We start from the raw sequence: 27062 nt of genomic DNA on the forward strand, positions 1-27062 counted from the left end.
AAGGTCACACATTTGACAGTGCATGTCAGAGCAAAAACCAATCCTTGAGGTCGAAGGAATTGTCTGTAGAGCTCCGAGACAGGATTGTGTCAAGGGACAGATCTGGTGAAGGGCACCAAAACATTTCTGCAGCATTGAAGGTCCCCAAGAACCACCAAGACTCTGACCGCCCGGCAAAACTGAGCAATCAGAAAAAGATGAACGGCGCAAAAGTACAGAGAGATCCTTGATGAAAACCTGCTCCAGAGGGCTCAAGACCTCAGACTGCGGTGAAGGTTCACCTTCTAACAGCACAACGACCCTAAGCACACAGCCAAGATGGGACAGGTCTCTGAATGTCCTTGAGTGGTCCAGCCAAAGCCCGGACTTGAACCCAATCTAACATCTCTGGAGAGACCTGAAAATAGCTGTGTAGCAACACTCCCCATCCAAACTGACATAGCACGAGAAGATATGCAGAGAAGAATGGGGGAAACCCCCCAAATACAGGTGTGCCAAGCTTGTAGCGTCATACCCAAGAAGAGGCTGTAATCATTGCCAAAGGTGCTTCAACAAAGTACTGAGTAAAGGGTATCAATACTTACAGTTGAAGTCAGAAGTTTACATACACCTTAGCCAAATATATTTAAACTAAGTTTTTCACAATTACAGACATTTAATCATAGTAAAAAATCCCTGTCTTAGGTCAGTTAGGATCCCAATTTTATTTTAAGAATGTGAAATGTCAAAATAATAGTAGAGAGAATGATTTATTTCAGCTTTTATTTCTTTCATCACATTCCCAGTGGGTCAGAAGTTTACATACGCTCAATTAGTATTTGGTAGCATTGCCTTTCAATTCTTTAACTTGGGTCAAACGTTTCGGGTAGCCTTCCACAAGCTCTGGGATTCTGAGTAACTGAGTCAAGTTTCTAGGCCTCCTTGCTCGCACACACTTTTTCAGTTCTGCCCACAAATGTTATATAGGATTGAGGTCAGGGCTTTGTGATGGCCACTCCAATACCTTGACTTTGTTGTCCTTAAGCCATTTTGCCACAACTTTGGAAGTATGCTTGGGGTCAATGTCCATTTGGAAGACCTATTTGCGACCAAGCTTTAACTTCCTGACTGATGTCTTCAGATGTTGCTTCAATATGTCCACATAATTTCCCCCCCTCATGATGCCATCTATTTTGTGAAGTGCACCAGTCCCTCCTGCAGCAAAGCACCCCAACAACATGACGCTGCCATCCCGCTGATTCACGGTTGGGATGGTGTTCTTCGGCTTGCAAGCCTTCCCCTTTTTCCTCCAAACATAACGATGGTCCTTATGGACAAGCAGTTCTATTTTTGTTTCATCAGACCAGAGGACATTTCTCCAAAAAGTACAATCTTTGTCCCCATGTGCAGTTGCAAACCATAGTCTGGCTTTTTTATGGCGGTTTTGGAGCAGTGGTTTCTTCCTTGCTGAATGGCCTTTCAGGTTATGTCGATATATGACTAGTTTTACTGTGGAAATAGATACTTTTGTGCCTGTTTCCTCCAGCATCTTCACAAGGTCCTATGCTGTTGTTCTGGGATTGATTTGCACTTTTCGCACCAAAGTACGGTCATCTCTAGGAGACAGAAATCGTCTCCTTCCTGAGCGGTATGACGGCTGCGTAGTCCCATGGTGTTTATACTTGTGTACGATTGTTTGTACCGATGAATGTCGTACCTTTAGGCATTTAGAAATTGCTCCCAAGGATGAACCAGACATGTGGAGGTCTACACATTTTTTTATGAGGTCTTGGCTGATTTCTTTTGATTTTCCCATGATGTCAAGCAAAGATGCACTGAGTTTGAAGGTAGGCCTTGAAATACATCCACAGGTACACCTCAAATTGACTCAAATTATGTCAATTAGCCTATCAGGAGCTTCTCAAGCCATGACCTAACTTTCTGGAATTTTCCAAGCTGTTTAAATCCACATTCAACTTAGTGTATGTAAACTTCTGACCAACCGGAATTGTGATACAGTGAATTATAAGTGAAATAATCTGACAGTAAACAATTAATGGAAAAATGACTTGTGTCATGCACAAAGTAGATGTCCTTACCGACTAGCCAAAACTATAGTTTGTTAACAAGAAATTTGTGTTGTGGTTGAAAAATTAGGTTTTAATGACTCCAACCTAAGTGTATGTAAACTTTCGACTTCAACTGTAAGTAAATGTCATACTTAAATTTTTTATTTAGAATACATTTGCAAACATTTCTAAAAACCTGTTTTTGCTTTGTCATTATGGCATATTGTGTGTAGATTGATGAGGTAATTTTTTGTTTTATTTCATCCATTTTAGAATAAGGCTGTAACGTAACAAAATGTGGAAAAATTCAAGGGGTCTGAATACTTTCCGAATGCACTGTATATAATATAGAGTCAAAAACATCAATACACTGGCAGTACATATCTCTCCCTCTCTCTCTTTTCTCCCTATGTCCACTACACTTGACTGCTGCAGCAGCAGCTGAGCTGTCTGTTCTGTGCTGGGTAACACTTTGTTTTAAGAGTCCATAATAAATAATGTATAAGGCATTAACAAAACGTTTGCTCAGCGTTTATTAATCATTACTGCACCCTTTGTCAATATTAGTAAGGTAGTTATTCACACATGTATATATATTTTCTTAAACATCCTGTGATGTGTGCTTGTTATTTTACCAGGTACTGCAGGAATGTCTACCAATGGCATGCCCATCTTTTGTGAGAAAGGTCAAAGAACGATGCTACAACTAGTTTATGTGGATAGAAGCGATGGGCTTCGTGTGTCGTGCGCGTATGCATATATTTCTGCCAAGAAGTGACAGGCCTTTCAGCGATTTAAAGGAGGGGGATATAGGTGGGACTTTCCAGCTTTCCGTGGCTATGAAATATAATCCGACACAAGAGTCTGTAACGGAGACGCTGAGAGTCGAGAAGCAGGTGCAATGTTTAATAAAACAATAAACAAGGAACGGGACAACATAACAGTAGCGTCCACGCATAAACTCAGGAACAATACTGACTGGGGAAAGAACCTAAGGGAGTGCCAGATATAGGGGAGGTAATAAGTGAGGTAATGGAGTCCAGATGTGCCTCATGATGACGTGCAGGTGCGCGTAATGATTGATGCCAGGTGTGCGTAAAGATGGATCCCAGGACCGGTGGTTAGTATACCAGCGACATCGAATGCCGGATGGGAGGATTGGGAGTAAGCATGACAGTATCCCCCCCAACGCGCGGCTCCAGCCACAGGATGACGCCGACCAGAAGGACAGCCCCTAGGATGAGGAGCAGGCCGGTCCATGCAGCGAAGGTGGAAATCACGTATGATGTTGGGATCCAGAATGTCCTCCACCGGAACCCAACATCGCTCCTCTGGGCCATACCCTTCCCAGTCCACCAGGTACTGGAGCTTACCCCCATGACGTCGGAAGTCCAGTAGAGATCTGACGGCATAGGCCGGACTCCCCTCGATGTCCAGGGGGGGTGGAGGGGTGTCTTGGGGGACCGCATCAGCTAGGGGATCAGGAACCACCAGTCTGAGAAGGGAGACATGAAAAGAATGTGACATACGGTAATCACTGGGAAGCTGTAACCTATACGTGACCTCGTTGACCCTCCGGAGAACTTTGAACGGCCCCACAAACTGGGTGCTCAGCTTCTTGCAGGGCAGGCGGAATGGGAGGTCTATCCACAACCACCAAAATGGTGGTGAAACTGTCAGAGGAGGGGAGATCAGAAACAAAGTCAATGGATAGATGGGACCAGGTACGCTGAGGCACAGGAAGGGGAAGGAGCTTCCCTGCTGGAGCATTCCAGGGGGATTTGGTTTGAGCACATACGGAACATGAGTTGACATAGCGAGTGACGTCCTGCGGCAAGGTGCGCCACCAGAACTTCTCAGAGATGGATTGGGTAATGTGAGAAATACCTGGATGTCCAGAGACGACAGCTGTGTGTGCCCAGGTCAGCAGTCGATCCCTTATTCTTGTGGGAATGTAGATGCACTAAGGAGGACAGTTAGTGGGTGTGGGCTCCCTCTCCAGAGCCTGGCGAATGTCCACATCTATGTCCCAGACCACAGGGGCCACGACTCGGGAGGATGGGATTATAGGTGCATTCTGTACAGGACCCGATAGGTCAGTGTGAAGTCAAACCTTGTAAAGAGTAATGTGCGCATGGATACCATTTCTGTAGATTACCCTGTCATTGAGACAGAACTGCCCCCACGCCCTCCTCTGAAGCATCCACCTCCACCACAAAGGATATCATGGGATCTGGGTGTTTGAGCAATGGGCCGCAGGTGAAGTGTCCCTCAAATAGACGGAAGGCCTCGTCGGCTGCTGGGCTCCACACCAACCTACGGGGACCACCCTTGAGGAGAGAGGTGAGAGGGGCGGCGACGGAGCTGGGGCTCCTGATGAAACGGAGGTAGAAGTTGGAAAACCCCAAACACCATTGTAACCCTTATATTTTGCTTGGGCCTGTCCATAACCTGAACGCATCTACCATCTTGGCTTTCATCCTCACTCCATGTGGACTGATTTGGTAACCTAAAGAGACAGCCTTCTGATGAAATTGGCACTTCTCAGCCTTGACGAGCAGGCGGTTAGCCAGGAGGCATTCCAGGAATGCTCGAACGTGAGTGATGTGATCCTCCAGCATAGCCAAGTAGACCAAGATGTCATTGATATACAGGACCACCTGGCATCAGAGCATGTCCCTGAACACCTCGTTAACGAATGCCTGGAACACTGATGGAGCATTGTCTAAGCCAAATGGCATCACCAAGTAATCGAGGTGGCCAGACATTGTGCTAAATGCAGTCTTCCATTCATCCCCTCCCGGATGCGGATGAGACTGTATGCATTCCGCAGGTCCAGTGTGGTAAAGAACCGGGCCCTGCGGAGCTGTTCGATGGCAGCCAGCACCAAATCAAATCAAATTTTATTTGTCACATACACATGGTTAGCAGATGTTAATGCGAGTGTAGCGAAATGCTTGTGCTTCTAGTTCTGACAATGCAGTAATAACCAACAAGTAATCTAGCTAACAATTCCAAAACTACTACCTTATAGACACAAGTGTAAGGGGATAAAGAATATGTACATAAAGATATATGAATGAGTGATGGTACAGAGCGGCATAGGCAAGATACAGTAGATGGTATTGAGTACAGTATATCAAATCAAATCAAATCAAATCAAATTTTATTTGTCACATACACATGGTTAGCAGATGTTAATGCGAGTGTAGCGAAATGCTTGTGCTTCTAGTTCCGACAATTCAGTAATAACAAGTAATCTAACCAACAATTCCAAAACTACTGTCTTGTACACAGTGTAAGGGGATAAAGAATATGTACATAAGGATATATGAATGAGTGATGGTACAGAGCAGCATAGGCAAGATACAGTAGATGGTATCGAGTACAGTATATACATATGAGATGAGTATGTAAACAAAGTGGCATAGTTAAAGTGGCTAGTGGTACATGTATTACATAAGGATACAGTCGATGATATAGAGTACAGTATATACGTATGCATATGAGATTAATAATGTAGGGTAAGTAACATTATATAAGGTAGCATTGTTTAAAGTGCCTAGTGATATATTTACATCATTTCCCATAAATTCCCATTATTAAAGTGGCTGGAGTTGTGTCAGTGTGTTGGCAGCAGCCACTCAATGTTAGTGGTGGCTGTTTAACAGTCTGATGGCCTTGAGATAGAAGCTGTTTTTCAGTCTCTCGGTCCCAGCTTTGATGCACCTGTACTGACCTCGCCTTCTGGATGATAGCGGGGTGAACAGGCAGTGGCTCGGGTGGTTGATGTCCTTGATGATCTTTATGGCCTTCCTGTGACATCGGGTGGTGTAGGTGTCCTGGAGGGCAGGTAGTTTGCCCCCGGTGATGCGTTGTGCAGACCTCACTACCCTCTGGAGAGCCTTACGGTTGAGGGCGGAGCAGTTGCCGTACCAGGCGGTGATACAGCCCGCCAGGATGCTCTCGATTGTGCATCTGTAGAAGTTTGTGAGTGCTTTTGGTGACAAGCCAAATTTCTTCAGCCTCCTGAGGTTGAAGAGGCGCTGCAGCGCCTTCTTCACAATGCTGTCTGTGTGGGTGGACCAATTCAGTTTGTCTGTGATATGTACGCCGAGGAACTTAAAACTTACTACCCTCTCCACTACTGTTTCATCGATGTGGATAGGGGGGTGTTCCCTCTGCTGTTTCCTGAAGTCCACAATCATCTCCTTAGTTTTGTTGACGTTGAGTGTGAGGTTATTTTCCTGACACCACACTCTGAGGGCCCTCACCTCCTCCCTGTAGGCCGTCTCGTCGTTGTTGGTAATCAAGCCTACCACTGTTGTGTCGTCCGCAAACTTGATGATTGGGTTGGAGGCGTGCGTGGCCACACAGTCCTGGGTGAACAGGGAGTACAGGAGAGGGCTCAGAACGCACCCTTGTGGGGCCCCAGTGTTGAGGATCAGCGGGGTGGAGATGTTGTTGCCTACCCTCACCACCTGGGGGCGGCCCGTCAGGAAGTCCAGTACCCAGTTTCACAGGGTGGGGTCGAGACCCAGGGTCTCGAGCTTGATGACGAGCTTGGAGGGCACTATGGTGTTAAATGCCGAGCTGTAGTCAATGAACAGCATTCTCACATAGGTATTCCTCTTGTCCAGATGGGTTAGGGCAGTGTGCAGTGTGGTTGAGATTGCATCGTCTGTGGACCTATTTGGGCGGTAAGCAAATTGGAGTGGGTCTAGGGTGTCAGGTAAGGTGGAGGTGATATGGTTCTTGACTAGTCTCTCAAAGCACTTCATGATGATGGTAGTCGTTTAGCTCAGTTACCTTAGCTTTCTTGGGAACAGGAACAATGGTGGCCCTCTTGAAGCATGTGGGAACAACAGACTGGGATAGGGATTGATTGAATATGTCCGTAAACACACCAGCCAGCTGGTCTGCGCATGCTCTGAGGGCGTGGCTGGGGATGCCGTCTGGGCCTGCAGCCTTGCGAGGGTTAACACGTTTAAATGTTTTCCTCACGTCGGCTGCAGTGAAGGAGAGTCCGCATGTTTTGGTTGCATGCCACTGGGGCAAAAAGGTTATTTAGTCTGCCTGGGAGCAAGACATCCTGGTCCGTGACGGGGCTGGTTTTCTTTTTGTAGTCCGTGATTGACTTTAGACCCTGCCACATACCTCTTGTGTCTGAGCTGTTGAATTGAGATTCTACTTTGTCTCTATACTGACGCTTAGCTTGTTTGATTGCCTTGCGGAGGGAATAGCTACACTGTTTGTAGTCGGTCATGTTTCCGGTCACCTTGCCCTGATTAAAAGCAGTGGTTCGCGCTTTCAGTTTCACGCGAATGCTGCCATCAGTCCACGGTTTCTGGTTTGGGAATGTTTTAATCGTTGCTATGGGAACGACATCTTCAACGCACGTTCTAATGAACTCGCTCACCAAATCAGCGTATTCGTCAATGTTGTTGTTTGATGCAATACGAAACATATCCCAGTCCACGTGATGGAAGCAGTCTTGGAGTCGTGGTCAGCTTTTCCGAAAGGAGAGCGGGGCAGGGCCTTATATGCATCGCGGAAGTTAGAATAGCAATGATCCAAGGTTTTTCCAGCCCTGGTTGCGCAATCAATATGCTGATACAATTTAGGGAGTCTTGTTTTCAGATTAGCCTTGTTAAAATCCCCAGCTACAATGAATGCAGCCACAGGATATATGGATTCCAGTTTGCAAAGAGTCAAATAAAGTTTGTTCAGAGCCATCGATGTGTCTGCTTGGGGGGGGTCTATATATACGGCTGTGATTATAATCGAAGAGAATTCCCTTGGTAGATAATGCGGTCGACATTTGATTGTGAGGAATTCTAAATCAGGTGAACAGAAGGACTTGAGTTCCTGTATGTTGTTGTGGCCACACCACGTCTCGTTAACCATGAAGCATACGCCCCCGCCCCTCTTCTTACCAGAAAGATGTTTGTTTCTGTCGGCGCGATGCGTGAAGAAACCAGCTGGCTGCACCGACTCCAATAGCGTCTCTCCAGTGAGCCATGTTTCCGTGAAGCAAAGAACGTTAGTCTCTGATGTCCCTCTGGAATGCTACCCTTGCTCGGATTTCATCAACCTTGTCGTCAAGAGACTGGACATTGGCGAGTAGAATGCTAGGGAGTGGCGCGCGATGTGCCCGTCTCCGGAGCCTGACCAGAAGACCGCTTCGTTTCCCCCTTTTACGAAGTTGTTTTTTTGGGTCGCCGGCTGGGATCCATTCCGTTGATGTGATTCCGTCTGTGATTCTCATCCTCGACCATGAGATGGTGGGGTTATGGCATTGAAGCCAAGGGAGGCAGAGGATGATCTTGTGAACTGGTGCACTGGTGATGAAGAAGGGGATGTTCTCCTGATGAATGGACTCCACGGTGAGGGTGAGTGGTTGGGTAATAGTGTGTGATGGTTCTGGATCCTAGTGGCCAATTATTGAGGGCTTGAACCGGGAAAGGAGAGGAGAGCGGGTATGAGCTGATGTTAAAACCTCTCTGGGATATGTGGGACACTATGTGGGACACCAACAGTAATATTAAGGGGTTAGAAATCCAGGGCCTAAAAACCAAGCTGTCATTGTATGCTGATGATTCATGTTTTCTTTTAAATCCACAATTTGGATCCCTCCACATCCTCATAGAGGATCTAGATACTTTTTCTAACCTCTCTGGATTACAACCAAATTATATTACGTATTGGATCACAAAAAATACAACTTATACATTACCGTGTAGTTTACCAATAAAATGGTCTGACGGGGATGTGGACATACTTGGAATACATATACCGAAGTAAAGAAATTATCTCACTCCTATACATTTTTATAGAAAGTTCATGTTGCTACCATGGAAAGGAAAATATCTCTCTATTTGTGGAAAAATCACCCTGATTAACTCTTTAGTCATATTCCAGTTGACTCATGTGCTTATGATCTTGCCTACACCTAGCGACCTGTTTTTTAAAATTATATGAGCAAAAAATATTCAATTTTATTTGGAATGACAAGCCAGACAAAATTAGAAGGGCCAATTTATATAATGAATATGAATTCGGAGGGCAGAAATGATTAAATATTAAAGTATTAGACCTCTCACTAAAGGTGTCAGTCATACAAAAGTTATACTGTACTTAAAACTGGTTCTCTAGCAAATTAGTAAGAATGTCTAACCCCGTGTTCAAGAATGGCCTTTTTCCCTTTACTCAGATTACAACTTCTCACTTTCGGTTATTTGAAAACAAAATAATCTCCAAAATATCGTTATTTTTAAAACAAGCCATTGAAAGTTGGATGCAATTTCAATTTAATCCACCAGAAAAGACAGAAGAAATAATATAGCAAATATTGCGGTTAAACTCAAATGTACTAAATGTAATAAAATGTTTAAAAATTGTATAATCTTTCTAAATTCTATCATAAATAGAACTGGTGGAGTTATGTCACGCGTGCAGCAAACAAAAATATATGGAAATTGCAAAATTGCAGCTAACTAATTGCGGCATTACCGCAAAAATGGAAAAGGCAATTGGAAGGGGGAAAAAGTAAGGAGCTTGTCTGTCGGCCCTGCATGTAATAAATAACACATACCAGTTTCATTTAAAGACCAAAAAATTGACAGCCATATAGATTACAAAATAGTTTTGATCTACCGATTCCATGGCACATGGACTGATATGCTAAAATAATTTTATATGTGGGATACAACCTTCCCAGCTCTGCAGATTTTGCTGTGAAGAGAGAAATCCAATATGGATGAGGTTAAGAGATAAATGGGAGGGGTTGAATGAAGCTGAAGGGTGGGACTAATAACAACAAGTTAACAATTGTAAAATATACTGTCTCTGTAAAATTTATATAAGTTCAGAACTTTTGTGAAACAGCACAGTTGAAAATGCATGGCAAATAGAAATCAAACTAGATGGACATCAGAAATAGATTGAGGGTAGAGGAAGGACAGGACTAAAAACAAACAAAAGATAACTATTGTAAAATTGATTGTATCCGTAAAATGAATATAGTATGTATAAACTGGAAGTAGACGCCTAAGTGCTGTTGTTCATTAGTTTACTCCAATTAGGGGAGGGGTGTTAGGGTTAGCCGAAAATAAAATACATTTGTAAAAAATATACAGTATATATATATGTATGTATGTGTCACGGCTGTTGAAGGAAGAGGACCAAGCTGCAGCGTGGTGAGCGTACATATTCCTTTATTTTAGAAAAGACGCTGAACAAAACAATAAACACTACAAAACAAACCGTGAAGCTACAGGCTATGTGCCCTAAACAAAGTCAACTTCCCACAAAGACAGGTGGAAAAAAGGGCTACCTAAGTATGGTTCTCAATCAAAGACAACAATAGACAGCTATCCCTGATTGAGAACCCTACCCGGCCAAAACATAGAAATACAAATAATAGAGTATAGAATACCCACCCCAACTCACACCCTGACCAAACCAAAATAGAGACATAAACAGGATCTCTAAGGTTAGGGCGTGACAGTATGTGTATTTATATGTATGTACAGTATGTATGTACAGTATTTATGTATGTATGTATGCATGTATGTATGTATGTATGTATGTATGTACATGTGTATATGTTTAACAGAGAGAGAGTAGTGGAACACGAGAAGTTTGGAGGAAATGTTTGTTTATGCCGCCCATTATACTGTGTGATTGGCCGGAACCCACAGGATGCTCAGGACTCATTTTTGCTACTTCCCAGTAAAGTGCAGACACGTCATAAAAACAAAACTTCTTGTCTTTCGATCCTATCACCCCTATATCGTGTGGGTATGTTGACTGACATGATGAAATTGGCGCACTTGCCAGACCTAATAATCAGGAAAACCATATTCTTCCCCTGTGGTGTCGCGGGCTTAGAAAGGTATGTATCCATACTGGTGGTCAATAAGGCCTGTGTCCTGGAGAGACCTAGCTGATTAAGTTATTGATCTGCAAAAGTGCTACCTGGCATTTATATTCATGTGAGCATTACAATATGATTATAACCGAAAAGTAATGTGGAATGGCATATATATTTAGACTTTGGCTGGGCTTGGTAATTGTTAATGTTAGCCAACTAACTTAGCCTTAGGCAGAGCATTGTATCCTGGGTGGTGGAATTGTATTTGTAATATTTTAACACTTGACCTTAGAATGCAATTAGCTGCGCTTGTATGATATAAATTCACTAGTGGTATTGTATTTGGTAGGCTTATGTTACACAATCAAAACTAGTTTAGTTTAATTTACAAAGACTATGAGTGTGGCTTTTTATTGCTAATTAGTAGTTTACTGATTCAATATTTCTTTCAAAACACACACCTTAATTATACATTTATTCAATGTGATGCTTAGAGTATTCATTAATATGTACTGCCTATTGAAGGCAATTAGCTATGCTTGTATGATTTGTTGATGCAGATGTAACAAAGTGTAAATTGACTGGTCTGGCTAGGTTCAGCAAGTGTCCAGTAGAGGGCGCAAACCCTCGTAGATTCACAACTCATGAAGCCATAAAATACACTAATTTAATGGTGCTTTCTTGTCAATGAATTTCAGGTCTGTATCAGCAAGTATCCCCCACAAATGACATGTTAACAAAGACATAAACATGTAAAGATAGATGATCGAAACAGTGATGAACTTGGGATTGTTGCAAAATGTGTTGTTGCTAATGTTGCTAGCATGCAAGCTAATGGTTAGCGGCTAGCTAGCTAGCTAACGGACATTCAGACTGGTAGCTCACTAGGTGTCGTGACAGTAGACCTTTTGTTTTTAGCCTTTATTACATGTCTACAGGTAAGAGGCATATTGATAACCTTTTAGTTATGTTATGAACTTGTTATGAATTTCATATCTAAATGTAGCTTCATATGTATGTGCTATTTTGGAGTTTGTACCTACATTTAGCTAATCATTTTGCTAGCTAGCCACTAACTAGTTCATAGATGCTAACTGCTTCATCACCTATTGATGATAGTATATGGGGGTGTTTTGTTATTAATATCCCCGACAACCTGATCAATAAAATGCTTTGCTTGCTGTACGGTTTTAGAAACGTAAAGAATGTATCTTTCATATCAGTGATAAAGAATTTTCCAAAACCAAAAGGTTAAATTACTACACACCTTTAGTTTACTAGGAAAGTCAGTTAAGAACAAATACTTATTTTCATTGATGGCCTAGGAACAGTGGGTTAACTGCCTTGTTCAAGGGCAGAACAACAGATTTCTACCTTGTCAGCTCAGGGATTCGATCTTGCAACCTTTTGGTCATCCCAGGTTTTGGGCTAGTGTTCCACACTGCCATATCTGTCATGCCCTGATCTGATTCACCTGTCCTTGTGATTGTCTCCACCCCCTCCAAGTGTCGCTTATTTTCCCCTGTGTATTTATCCATGTTTCCTGTCTCTCTGTTCATCTTGTTCATCTTGTCTGTTTCAAGTCAACCATCTTGTTTTTCCCAAGCTCCTGCTTTTGCTATTCTCTCTTTTGCTAGTCCTCCCGGTTTTGACCCTTGCTTGTTTTCTGGACTCTGTGCCTGCCTGCCTGACCAGTATGCCTGCCCTGACCTCAAGCCTGCCTGCTACTCTGTACCACCTGATCTGGTTTTGACCTTTTGCCTGTCCATGACTATTCTCTTGCCTACCCCTTTTGGAACAAATATACAGTATATATCAAACTATCTGCCTCCCGTGTCTGCATCTGGGTCTGGCCCTGAGCCTTTATAGTACGAACTGGCCATGACAGACCCACCGCCACGCTGTCTCCCTACAGGGAGCCACAATTGGGAAGCATGAGGAGCTACTTCAGGAACTTCTGGAAGGGCTTCGTTCCCTGACGGCACACCAAAACCAGGGGTTTAAGGCTATTATGGAGCAAATCAAGGAGTTAGCTCATAGGCAGCCTACCACCTCTGAGAACCCCCAACCACCCAGTAACTTTTTCCCTATGAGTGGTGAGTTGGTGCAGCCTACCCCGGCTCCCCGGGAACCACGCTTACAACCTCCGGAGCGTTACTCTGGGGATCCTGGTACCTGCCGGGGTTTTCTTTCTCAATGCTCCCTTATTTTTGAGCTACAGCCATCTTCTTTCCCGTTGGACCAATCTAAGATAGCATATATTATTACGCTAAAGTCGGGAAAGGCGCTCTCCTGGGCAACGGCTGTTTGGGAGCAACAACCTGTCATTTGTCGTCATCTGCAGGATTTCATGGCAGAGGTGAGGAAGGTGTTCGATTCTTTGGTATCTGGGAGAGAGGCGGCCTGTAAGCTTTTTGATTTACGTCAAGATTCCTGTAGTGTGGCAGACAACGCTGTTGATTTTCGCACGTTGGCCGCCGAGAGTGCCTGGAATCCGGAGTCCCTTTTCGATACCTTCCTTCAGGGCATTAGGGCATTATATAGCCACCTGCCCAGTTAAGAGACCAGACACCTTAGTTGGTACAAGCATTCTGGTGAGTCTGACTGGGAGTCATCTAAGTCCCATTAACCGTACTCCTTTTTATGTGAGCTTGATGTGGGGAGACCAGTCTAAGTCTCTCCGGGTGCTTATTGATTCTGGGGCAGATGAGAGTTTTATGGACGCTACCCTGGTATCAGAACTGGGTATTACTACGCAACTCCTCTCTGTTCCCATGGATGCCAGGGCACTGGACGGTCACTCCTTTGGTAGAGTCACGCACAGTACAATTCCCCTAAATATGCGGGTATCTGGAAACCACAGTGAGTCAATTCAGCTCCTCCTCATTAAGTCTCCCCACATACCTGTTGTTTTGGGTTTTTCTTGGGTCCAAAAACACACAATATTGACTGGACTACGGGTTCATTCTGGGTTGGAGCCTATTTTGCCATTCACACTGCCTAAAAGAGGCACAGCCATCTCTGAAAAGTCTGTCTCCAGGATTAAGTATGGCCTCGGATCTCTCTGCCATGCCCGCAGAGTATCAGGATCTCCTGGAGGTTTTCAGCAAGACTGGTGCTACCTCCTTTCCTCCACATCGTCCCTACGATTGTGCTATTGACCTCCTCCCGGGCACCACACTGCCACGAGGTCGGCTATATTCTCTGTCCGGACCTGAGACCAAGGCCATGGAGGAGTACATCGAGGACTCACTGGCTGTTGGGAGTATTCACCCTTCTGTCTCTCCTGCCAGCGCAGGACTCCATTACCCGCAGTATTAGACTTAAAACAAATCATCCAGCGATCATACATTGTTTACCAGGGGGCAGGGCTACCGACGTTAAGGCTTATCTGAAGATGGTGCTGGCTAAAGCTAAAACTGGCGAGTGTAGAGAGTATAGAGATATTGTTATCCACGTCGGCACCAACGATGTTAGGATGAAACAGTCAGAGGTCACCAAGCGCAACATAGCTTCTGCTTGTAAATCAGCTAGAAAGATGTGTCGGCATCGAGTAATTGTCTCTGGCCCCCTCCCAGTTAGTGGGAGTGATGAGCTCTACAGCAGAGTCTCACAACTCAATCGCTGGTTGAAAACTGTTTTCTGCCCCTCCCAAAGATAGAATTTGTAGATAATTGGCCCTCTTTCTGGGACTCACCCACAAACAGGACCAAGCCTGACCTGCTGAGGAGTGACGGACTCCATCCTAGCTGGAGGGGTGCTCTCATCTTATCTACCAACATAGACAGGGCTCTAACTCCTCTAGCTCCACAATGAAATAGGGTGCAGGTCAGGCAGCAGGCTGTTAGCCAGCCTGCCAGCATAGTGGAGTCTGCCACTAGCACAGTCAGTGTAGTCAGCTCAGTTATCACCATTGAGACCGTGTCTATGCCTCGACCTAGGTTGGGCAAAACTAAACATGGCGGTGTTCGCCTTAGCAATCTCACTAGGATAAAGACCTCCTCCATTCCTGTCATTATTGAAAGAGATCATGATACCTCACATCTCAAAATAGGGCTACTTAATGTTAGATCCCTTACTTCAAAGGCAATTATAGTCAATGAACTAATCACTGATCATAATCTTGATGCGATTGGCCTGACTGAAACATGGCTTAAGCCTGATTAATTTACTGTGTTAAATGAGGCCTCACCTCCTGGCTACACTAGTGACCATATCCCCCGTGCATCCCGCAAAGGCGGAGGTGTTGCTAACATATAAAGTGCCTTGCGAAAGTATTCGGCCCCCTTGAACTTTGCGACCTTTTGCCACATTTCAGGCTTCAAACATAAAGATATACAACTGTATTTTTTTGTGAAGAATCAACAACAAGTGGGACACAATCATGAAGTGGAACGACATTTATTGGATATTTCAAACTTTTTTAACAAATCAAAAACTGAAAAATTGGGCGGGCAAAATTATTCAGCCCCCTTAAGTTAATACTTTGTAGCGCCACCTTTTTCTGCGATTACAGCTGTAAGTCGCTTGGGGTATGTCTCTATCAGTTTTGCACATCGAGAGACTGAATTTTTTTCCCATTCCTCCTTGCAAAACAGCTCGAGCTCAGTGAGGTTGGATGGAGAGCATTTGTGAACAGCAGTTTTCAGTTCTTTCCACAGATTCTCGATTGGATTCAGGTCTGGACTTTGACTTGGCCATTCTAACACCTGGATATGTTTATTTTTGAACCATTCCATTGTAGATTTTGCTTTATGTTTTGGATCCTTGTCTTGTTGGAAGACAAATCTCCGTCCCAGTCTCAGGTCTTTTGCAGACTCCATCAGGTTTTCTTCCAGAATGGTCCTGTATTTGGCTCCATCCATCTTCCCATCAATTTTAACCATCTTCCCTGTCCCTGCCGAAGAAAAGCAGGCCCAAACCATGATGCTGCCACCACCATGTTTGACAGTGGGGATGGTGTGTTCAGGGTGATGAGCTGTGTTGCTTTTACGCCAAACATAACGTTTTGCATTGTTGCCAAAAAGTTCAATTTTGGTTTCATCTGACCAGAGCACCTTCTTCCACATGTTTGGTGTGTCTCCCAGGTGGCTTGTGGCAAACTTTAAACAACACTTTTTATGGATATCTTTAAGAAATGGCTTTCTTCTTGCCACTCTTCCATAAAGGCCAGATTTGTGCAATATACGACTGATTGTTGTCCTATGGACAGAGTCTCCCACCTCAGCTGTAGATCTCTGCAGTTCATCCAGAGTGATCATGGGCCTCTTGGCTGCATCTCTGATCAGTCTTCTCCTTGTATGAGCTGAAAGTTTAGAGGGACGGCCAGGTCTTGGTAGATTTGCAGTGGTCTGATACTCCTTCCATTTCAATATTATCGCTTGCACAGCGCTCCTTGGGATGTTTAAAGCTTGGGAAATCTTTTTGTATCCAAAACAGTATCTCGGACCTGCCTGGTGTGTTCCTTGTTCTTCATGATGCTCTCTGCGCTTTTAACGGACCTCTGAGACTATTACAGTGCAGGTGCATTTATACAGAGACTTGATTACACACAGGTGGATTGTATTTATCATCATTAGTCATTTAAGTCAACATTGGATCATTCAGAGATCCTCACTGAACTTCTGGAGAGAGTTTGCTGCACTGAAAGTAAAGGGGCTGAATAATTTTGCATAATTTTGCATTAAAAATCCGGAGAATCCGATATCCGATAATTTCGATACCTTCCTTCACGGACTCTCTGAGGTGATAAAGGTTGAGCTAGCTGCTCTGGAATTGCCAGTGGACCTCGATTCCCTCATCGCCCTCTCCATTAGAATTGATGGGCGTCTAAGGGAACGCAGGAATGAGAGGAGGTCTGGCCTGGGTCACACTCATTCATCCGCAGTGGCTCGCTCATCTTCAAAGGAATCCGGAAGTCCCCGAAGGCTATTCTTCCGAGAGGATCCGAAGCCACCTGAGCCTCCTCAAGAATCATCGATGACGGGTGAGTCTGACACACAAGAACCTACGCAACTGGGAAGGGCTAGGTTATTGCCTAGGAAACATTCCCGCAGGCTAAGCTCCAGTTGCTGTCTGTATTGTGGAGCTGTAGGGCATTATATAGCCACCTGCCCAGTTAAGAGACCAGACACCTTAGTTGGTACAAGCATTCTGGTGAGTCTGACTGGGAGTCATCTAAGTCCCATTAACCGTACTCCTTTTTATGTGAGCTTGATGTGGGGAGACCAGTCTAAGTCTCTCCGGGTGCTTATTGATTCTGGGGCAGATGAGAGTTTTATGGACGCTACCCTGGTATCAGAACTGGGTATTACTACGCAACTCCTCTCTGTTCCCATGGATGCCAGGGCACTGGACGGTCACTCCTTTGGTAGAGTCACGCACAGTACAATTCCCCTAAATATGCGGGTATCTGGAAACCACAGTGAGTCAATTCAGCTCCTCCTCATTAAGTCTCCCCACATACCTGTTGTTTTGGGTTTTTCTTGGGTCCAAAAACACACAATATTGACTGGACTACGGGTTCATTCTGGGTTGGAGCCTATTTTGCCATTCACACTGCCTAAAAGAGGCACAGCCATCTCTGAAAAGTCTGTCTCCAGGATTAAGTATGGCCTCGGATCTCTCTGCCATGCCCGCAGAGTATCAGGATCTCCTGGAGGTTTTCAGCAAGACTGGTGCTACCTCCTTTCCTCCACATCGTCCCTACGATTGTGCTATTGACCTCCTCCCGGGCACCACACTGCCACGAGGTCGGCTATATTCTCTGTCCGGACCTGAGACCAAGGCCATGGAGGAGTACATCGAGGACTCACTGGCTGTTGGGAGTATTCACCCTTCTGTCTCTCCTGCCAGCGCAGGACTCCATTACCCGCAGTATTAGACTTAAAACAAATCATCCAGCGATCATACATTGTTTACCAGGGGGCAGGGCTACCGACGTTAAGGCTTATCTGAAGATGGTGCTGGCTAAAGCTAAAACTGGCGAGTGTAGAGAGTATAGAGATATTGTTATCCACGTCGGCACCAACGATGTTAGGATGAAACAGTCAGAGGTCACCAAGCGCAACATAGCTTCTGCTTGTAAATCAGCTAGAAAGATGTGTCGGCATCGAGTAATTGTCTCTGGCCCCCTCCCAGTTAGTGGGAGTGATGAGCTCTACAGCAGAGTCTCACAACTCAATCGCTGGTTGAAAACTGTTTTCTGCCCCTCCCAAAGATAGAATTTGTAGATAATTGGCCCTCTTTCTGGGACTCACCCACAAACAGGACCAAGCCTGACCTGCTGAGGAGTGACGGACTCCATCCTAGCTGGAGGGGTGCTCTCATCTTATCTACCAACATAGACAGGGCTCTAACTCCTCTAGCTCCACAATGAAATAGGGTGCAGGTCAGGCAGCAGGCTGTTAGCCAGCCTGCCAGCATAGTGGAGTCTGCCACTAGCACAGTCAGTGTAGTCAGCTCAGTTATCACCATTGAGACCGTGTCTATGCCTCGACCTAGGTTGGGCAAAACTAAACATGGCGGTGTTCGCCTTAGCAATCTCACTAGGATAAAGACCTCCTCCATTCCTGTCATTATTGAAAGAGATCATGATACCTCACATCTCAAAATAGGGCTACTTAATGTTAGATCCCTTACTTCAAAGGCAATTATAGTCAATGAACTAATCACTGATCATAATCTTGATGTGATTGGCCTGACTGAAACATGGCTTAAGCCTGATTAATTTACTGTGTTAAATGAGGCCTCACCTCCTGGCTACACTAGTGACCATATCCCCCGTGCATCCCGCAAAGGCGGAGGTGTTGCTAACATATAAAGTGCCTTGCGAAAGTATTCGGCCCCCTTGAACTTTGCGACCTTTTGCCACATTTCAGGCTTCAAAAATAAAGATATACAAATGTATTTTTTTGTGAAGAATCAACAACAAGTGGGACACAATCATGAAGTGGAACGACATTTATTGGATATTTCAAACTTTTTTAACAAATCAAAAACTGAAAAATTGGGCGGGCAAAATTATTCAGCCCCCTTAAGTTAATACTTTGTAGCGCCACCTTTTTCTGCGATTACAGCTGTAAGTCGCTTGGGGTATGTCTCTATCAGTTTTGCACATCGAGAGACTGAATTTTTTTCCCATTCCTCCTTGCAAAACAGCTCGAGCTCAGTGAGGTTGGATGGAGAGCATTTGTGAACAGCAGTTTTCAGTTCTTTCCACAGATTCTCGATTGGATTCAGGTCTGGACTTTGACTTGGCCATTCTAACACCTGGATATGTTTATTTTTGAACCATTCCATTGTAGATTTTGCTTTATGTTTTGGATCCTTGTCTTGTTGGAAGACAAATCTCCGTCCCAGTCTCAGGTCTTTTGCAGACTCCATCAGGTTTTCTTCCAGAATGGTCCTGTATTTGGCTCCATCCATCTTCCCATCAATTTTAACCATCTTCCCTGTCCCTGCCGAAGAAAAGCAGGCCCAAACCATGATGCTGCCACCACCATGTTTGACAGTGGGGATGGTGTGTTCAGGGTGATGAGCTGTGTTGCTTTTACGCCAAACATAACGTTTTGCATTGTTGCCAAAAAGTTCAATTTTGGTTTCATCTGACCAGAGCACCTTCTTCCACATGTTTGGTGTGTCTCCCAGGTGGCTTGTGGCAAACTTTAAACAACACTTTTTATGGATATCTTTAAGAAATGGCTTTCTTCTTGCCACTCTTCCATAAAGGCCAGATTTGCGCAATATACGACTGATTGTTGTCCTATGGACAGAGTCTCCCACCTCAGCTGTAGATCTCTGCAGTTCATCCAGAGTGATCATGGGCCTCTTGGCTGCATCTCTGATCAGTCTTCTCCTTGTATGAGCTGAAAGTTTAGAGGGACGGCCAGGTCTTGGTAGATTTGCAGTGGTCTGATACTCCTTCCATTTCAATATTATCGCTTGCACAGCGCTCCTTGGGATGTTTAAAGCTTGGGAAATCTTTTTGTATCCAAAACAGTATCTCGGACCTGCCTGGTGTGTTCCTTGTTCTTCATGATGCTCTCTGCGCTTTTAACGGACCTCTGAGACTATTACAGTGCAGGTGCATTTATACAGAGACTTGATTACACACAGGTGGATTGTATTTATCATCATTAGTCATTTAAGTCAACATTGGATCATTCAGAGATCCTCACTGAACTTCTGGAGAGAGTTTGCTGCACTGAAAGTAAAGGGGCTGAATAATTTTGCATAATTTTGCATTAAAAAAGTTTGAAATATCCAATAAATGTCGTTCCACTTCATGATTGTGTCCCACTTGTTGTTGATTCTTCACAAAAAAATACAGTTTTATATCTTCATGTATGAAGCCTGAAATGTGGCAAAAGGTCGCAAAGTTCAAAGGGGCCGAATACTTTCGCAAGGCACTGTACGATAGCAAATTTCAATTTACAAAAAAAAAAATGACGTTTTCGTCTTTTGAGCTTCTAGTCATGAAATCTATGCAGCCTACTCAATCACTTTTTAAAGCTACTGTTTACAGGCCTCCTGGGCCATATACAGCGTTCCTCATTGAGTTCCCTGAATTCCTATCGGACCTTGTAGTCATAGCAGATAATATTCTAATCTTTGGTGACTTTAATATTCACATGGAAAAGTCCACAGACCCACTCCAAAAGGCTTTCGGAGCCATCATCAACTCAGTGGGTTTTGTCCAACATGTCTCTGGACCCACTCACTGTCACAGTCATACTCTGGACCTAGTTTTGTCCCATGGAATAAATGTTGTGGATCTTAATGTTTTTCCTCATAATCCTGGACTATCGGACCAGCATTTTATTACGTTTGCAGTTGCAACAAATAATCTGCTCAGACCCCAACCAAGGAACATCAAAAGTCGTGCTATAAATTCACAGACAACACAAAGATTCCTTGATGTCCTTCCAGATTCCCTCTGTCTACCCAAGGACACCAGAGGACAAAAATCAGTTAACCACCTAACTGAGGAACTCAATTTAACCTTGCGCAATACCCTAGAGGCAGTTGCACCCCTAAAAACTAAAAACATTTCTCATAAGAAACTAGCTCCCTGGTACACAGAAAATACCCGAGCTCTGAAGCAAGCTTCCAGAAAATTGGAACGGAAATGGCGCCACACCAAACTGGACGTCTTCCGACTAGCTTGGAAAGACAGTACCGTGCAGTACCGAAGAGCCCTAACTGCTGCTCGATCATCCTATTTTTCGAACTTAATTGAGGAAAATAAGAACAATCCAAAATTCCTTTTTGATACTGTCGCGAAGCTAACTAAAAAGCAGCATTCCCGAAGAGAGGATGGCTTTCACTTTAGCAGTGATAAATTCATGAACTTCTTTGAGGAAAAGATCATGATTAGAAAGCAAATTACGGACTCCTCTTTAAATCTGCGTATTCCTTCAAAGCTCAGTTGTCCTGAGTCTGCACAACTCTGCCAGGACCTAGGATCAAGAGAGACGCTCAAGTGTTTTAGTACTATATAGGACCATGCCTCAGGACTACCTGACATGATGACTCCTTGCTGTCCCCAGTCCACCTGGCCATACTGCTGCTCCAGTTTCAACTGTTCTGCCTTATTAGTATTGGACCATGCTGTTCATTTATGAACATTTAAACATCTTGGCCATGTTTTGTTATAATCTCCACATGGCACAGCCAGAAGAGGACTGGCCACCCCACATAGCCTGGTTCCTCTCTAGGTTTCTTCCTAGGTTTTGGCCTTTCTAGGGAGTTTTAAGCCACCATGCTTCTACACATGCATTGCTTGCTGTTTGGGGTTTTAGGCTGGGTTTCTGTACAGCACTTTGAGATATCAGCTGATGTACGAAGGGCTATATAAATACATTTAATTTGATTTGATTCTTCTTTGTGGGGAAAAAGGAGAAGACCCAGCATCCATGTATTGATTACCGGGGTCTCTGATATTATGATTAAAAATCTGTACCCTCTACCACTCCTCTCCTCAGCTTTCAAACCTCTCCAGGGGTCTACTATCTTCTCCAAACTGGACCTTCGGAATGTCTACCATCTTGTGCGGATACGCGAAGGAGACGAGTGGAAGACAGCTTTCAACACTGCCAGTGGACATTTTGAGTACCTAGTTATGCCGTTTGGACTCACCAACGCGCCTGCCATTTTCCAGGTTCTGGTCAACGATGTGCTCCGGGACATGTTGAATCGTTTTGTTCTTGTCTACCTCGACGACATCCTGTTTTTTTCTCATTCTGCCCAGGAACACATTCTCCATGTTCGACAGGTTCTTCAGCAGCTCTTGGATAATCAGTTGTTTGTAAAGGCTGAGAGGGGTGAGTTCCACCGCTCCACTATCTCCTTTCTAGGATACATTATGGCTGAGGGGAATGTAGAGATGGATCAGGAGAAGGTGAGAGCGGTGGTGGATTGGCCCTAGCCCACGTTCAGGGTGCAGTTCCAGCTTCATCCCTGTGCCTTCATATCCCATCGTCTCAACACTGCGGAAAGGAACTATGATGTTGGGAACTGAGAACTCCTAGCTGTGAAGATGGCTCTGGAGGAGTGAAGACACTGCCTGGAAGGGGCGGAACATCCATTCCTGGTATGGACGGATCATAAAAATGTAGAATACCTCCATACTGCCAAGCTCCTCAACCCAAGGCAAGCTAATTAGGCTCTGTTATTTACCAGGTTCAATTTCACCATCTCCTACCGACCAGGGTCAAAGAATGTGAAGCCGGACGCTCTATCCCATCAGTTCCACTGCCACTCCCTCTGAATCTGAGACCATCCTCCCTGCCTCTTGTTTGGCAGCTTCTGTCATTTGTGGAATTGAGGCTCTGGTTTGCAAGGCACAGAATTCTCAGTCGGACCCTGGGAGGGGGGGGGGGGGGCCTGCTAACCAGCTGTTTGTTCCGAATTCGGTCCGGTCTCAGATCCTGGAATGGGCTCACTCATCCAGGCTTACCTGTCATCCTGTTACTCGTCGAACACTGGCTTTCTTCCGTCAACGCACTGGCTTTCCTCCGTCAACGCTCCCCCCTCCAGGTGTTGCGTATTTATCCCTGTGTTTCCTGTATCTCTGTGCCAGTTTGTCTTGTCTGTTTCAAGTCAACCAGTGTGTTTTTCCCGTGCTCCTGTTTTTGCTAGTCCTCCTGGTTTTGACCCTTGCCTGTTTTCTGGACTCTGTGCCCGCCTGCCTGACCAGTCTGCCTGCCCTAACCTCGAGCTTGCCTGCCACTCTGTACCTCCTGGACTCTGATCTGGTTTTGACCTTTTGCCTGTCCACGACTATTCTCTTGCCTACCCCTTTTAGAACTAATAAATATCAAACACTCAAACCATCTGCCTCCTGTGTCTGCATCTGGCCCTGGCCCTGAGCCCTTATATTCACGGAAGACAGACGGAAGACCTAGCTGGCCACCTGTGCTAATTAGCTATCTAGCGTGCTCATCACATCTGTGTGTAAATATGGGGGGGGGGGGGGGGGGGGGGGGGGGGCTTCCGTCTCCTATGAGGCCAATTGACTTTTATAGAATCATCAATCAGAATGAATTGTTTTCCGTATGCTTCAGTCAAGTAGTGTGCATTGCATTATTAATATCGCTGCAAAGCACCACTAAGGCCCAAAGTCGCAGAACAAATGTTAAAAAGTGTTGTCACTGCTGCAGCACTGTCTGTGCTCCTGAACAACTAGGTGCCCTGAGAGTTCTTCTTCTGTTTTGACTAAGTAGGTTATTACAGTTCTGCTTTACAGCATTACACATTCAGTAATGTGGCCTGGATAAGGCAGGGAGGGAGCTGTGGGTTCAGACGTCTGGAAGCAGAGGCGTCATGTCCATAGGGGACACAAGGGCACATGCCCCCTTAGATTTGTCCTGTTTTTATGCGTTGGGTCACTTGGTTGGGTTATTTTCTTTTGGTGCTCAGTTATTGAGATATGACCCAGTGGGTCAGATCAGAAGACTGGAGGTGTAGTTTAGTAGTTATTTTTTGCCATTCCTGTTAATTTGTTCTGTTGTATAGTTATCACATGTTAAGGTTGAACATTTACATTTTTGTAGCTTAGTTGGGGCTTACAGAAGTTTATGAGTTCCATAACAGTCTATGAAAATTAAATTATTAGGATACATACCCCCATATTATTATTATATGTAATAAATAATCCTAATTTTCTAGAAGAATGTGTAAAATGCTAAACATTTTAAGGAACACTTATTTGCAGTATGTAAACTTCACATAATGAACAGGAATGACATTTGCTCTCAAGGGTGGCCAATAAGATCGATCTGAAGGCCACTCAGCCATGCCTCCTAAAAATATATATATATATATTTTTTACATTAGCAGATGCTCTTATCCAGAGCAATTTACAGTAGTGAGTGCATACATTTTTGCACTTTTTTTGTGCTGGTCCCCCATGGGAAAATAGTCATATGACAATCCTGCTCTCACCAAGCTCTAAGAAACATGGTTCTGTGCTAGCTGGGTAGCTTCTCTGACTATCCTATCTGCCATGCAAAAATGGATTTAATTATTTGGTTATGATACTACAGTATAGCTATACCAATGTGGCAGTTGTACTAATCTCCTAAGACATAACAGTTCTTGAAGAATCAATGTGCATAATTCATTAAAATGACAACTGAGCAGGTAAAGAGGTATGCTTAGATAACCTATGCAGAAAAAATATATATATATATTTTTATACATAGAACTGAAGGAAAAAGCTGTTTCAGGTGTTTTAAAAATGCTAAATTCTCAGACTTGCAAGCCAGCCTCTGGACCACCCCCCTCCATCATCACGCACTTCATGCCCCCTCTAAAATAATGAGTGCCTTGAAGCCTCTGTCTGGAAGGCACATTGATGGAGTCTGTAGAGTGCTCAAAATAAACCAGGTCTCAAACATCTTCCCTGCTCAAGAACAAGCAATTACCGGTAAGTTTGCAAACATGCCTTGATATGGAAATAGAGACCAAATTATCAAAACATGCAAAAGTCATGACTAGAAAGAACAGGCTTAAATAACGGAGCAACAAACAGAATAGTTGCGCTCCAAACCTACTGTAATTGAATTGCATGCATCTGACTAGCTCTCGAGAACCCAAGACCTTACTTGCCAGGTCATTCAAGATTGAAGTCGAAATTGGACGTCTATCCACGCGGGAAATGTCTTTCAAAACCAAACACTAAGCATAACAGTGAGCCCTATTACCATCAAGTAGGCTTGGGTTTTGCTAAAGTAGATGGATGTAATCTTATGACTTTGGATCAGAAGGTTACAGTTGTGGACACTGGTTTCTATTTTTTATTGTAACACTATCCCAAACCTTAACCCTTACCATAACCATTTGGAATGAGTGCCTAAACTTAACCCTTAACTTGTAAATTTGATGTTTGGAGAAATGGAATGATACAAATCAGCAAGAACAACAAAAATCTTTGATATATAACGTTTGGAGCAACTTCGAAATTAGAATTTATACGTTTGGAGAACGATTATAAACGTCTAATTATGCAGTGAGACTGTGAGAGCAATTGACCAAGGCAGGGCAAATGTGTCTGCCTACAGCTGTCCTGACGCTTGTCTAATGTTAATAATCTGTCATGTACTGTCATGTTGTGTCTTGTCTCTGTCCTTTCCCTTCACCCTGTCTCCCTCTGCTGGTCGTTGTTAGGTTACCTTTTCTCCCCCGCTTTCCCCCAGCTGTTCCTTGTCTCCTCTGACTACCCATTCACCCCGTTTCCCACCTGTTCCCTTTTTCCCTCTGATTAGGTCCCTATATCTCTCTCTGTTTCTGTTCCTGTCCTTGTCGGATTCTTGTTTGTTGTGTTTCATGCCTGAACCAGACTGTCGTCATGTTTGCTGTAACCTTGTCTTGTCCTGTCGGAATCTGCCGGTCCGTCTGAGCCTACCTATGTTTGGTAATTAAAGAAGCTCTGTTTAAGTTAATTCGCTTTTGGGTCCTCATTCACTCACCGTAACAGAAGAATCCGACCAAGAATGGACCCAGCGACTTCGGATCCTCTCCACTCAGCCGTCGGGATCCAGGGAGCGATGCTAGGCAGACACGAGCAGGAAGTGTCTGCTGCTCGACATGCCGTTGAGACCCTGGCCACCCAAGTCTCCAACCTCAAAGAACAGGTTCACCATCTCCGCCTCGATCCACCGGCCACTTCCAGGGCTTTCGAATCTCCGGAGCCCAGAATCAATAACCCGCCGTGTTACTCTGGGGAGCCCACTGCATGCCGCTCGTTCCTCACCCAGTGTGATATTGTGTTTTCTCTCCAGCCCAACACTTACTCCAGGAGCACTGCTCGTGTCGCCTACGTCATATCTCTCCTTATTGGAAGGGCTCGTGAGTGGGGCACGGCAATCTGGGAGGCAAGGGCTGAGTGTACTAACCAGTATCAGGACTTTAAGGAGGAGATGATACGGGTTTTTGATCGATCTGTTTTTGGGGAGGAGGCTTCCAGGGCCCTGTCTTCCCTATGTCAAGGCAATCGATCCATAACAGACTACTCTATTGAGTTTCGCACTCTTGCTGTCTCCAGTGGCTGGAACGAGCCGGCCTTGCTCGCTCGTCTTCTGGAGGGTCTCCGCGCAGAGGTAAAGGATGAGATTCTCTCCCGGGAGGTTCCTTCCAGCGTGGATTCCTTGATTGAACTCGCTATTCGCATTGAGCGACGGGTTGATCTTCGTCACCGAGCTCGTGGAAAGGAGCTCGCGCTCTCCGTCGCCCCCCTCTCCGCATCACTACCATCTTCCTCTGCCGGCTCGGGTGCTGAGCCCATGCAGCTGGGAGGTATCCACATCTCGACTAAGGAGAGGGAACGGAGAATCACCAACCGCCTCTGTCTCTATTGCGGTTCCGCTGGTCATTTTGTCACTTCATGTCCAGTAAAAGGCCAGAGCTCGTCAGTAAGCGGAGGGCTACTGGTGAGCGCTACTACTCCTGTCTCTCCTTCAAGATCCTGCACTACCTTGTCGGTCCATCTACGCTGGACCGGTTCGTCAGCTTCCTGCAGTGCCTTAATAGACTCTGGGGCGGAGGGCTGTTTTATGGACGAGACCTGGGCTCGGGAACATGACATTCCTCTCAGACAGTTAAAGGAGCCCACGGCCTTGTTCGCCCTGGATGGTAGT

Source organism: Oncorhynchus mykiss, chromosome 12 (assembly GCF_013265735.2).
Source record: "Oncorhynchus mykiss isolate Arlee chromosome 12, USDA_OmykA_1.1, whole genome shotgun sequence".
Taxonomy (NCBI): Eukaryota; Metazoa; Chordata; class Actinopteri; order Salmoniformes; family Salmonidae; genus Oncorhynchus; species Oncorhynchus mykiss.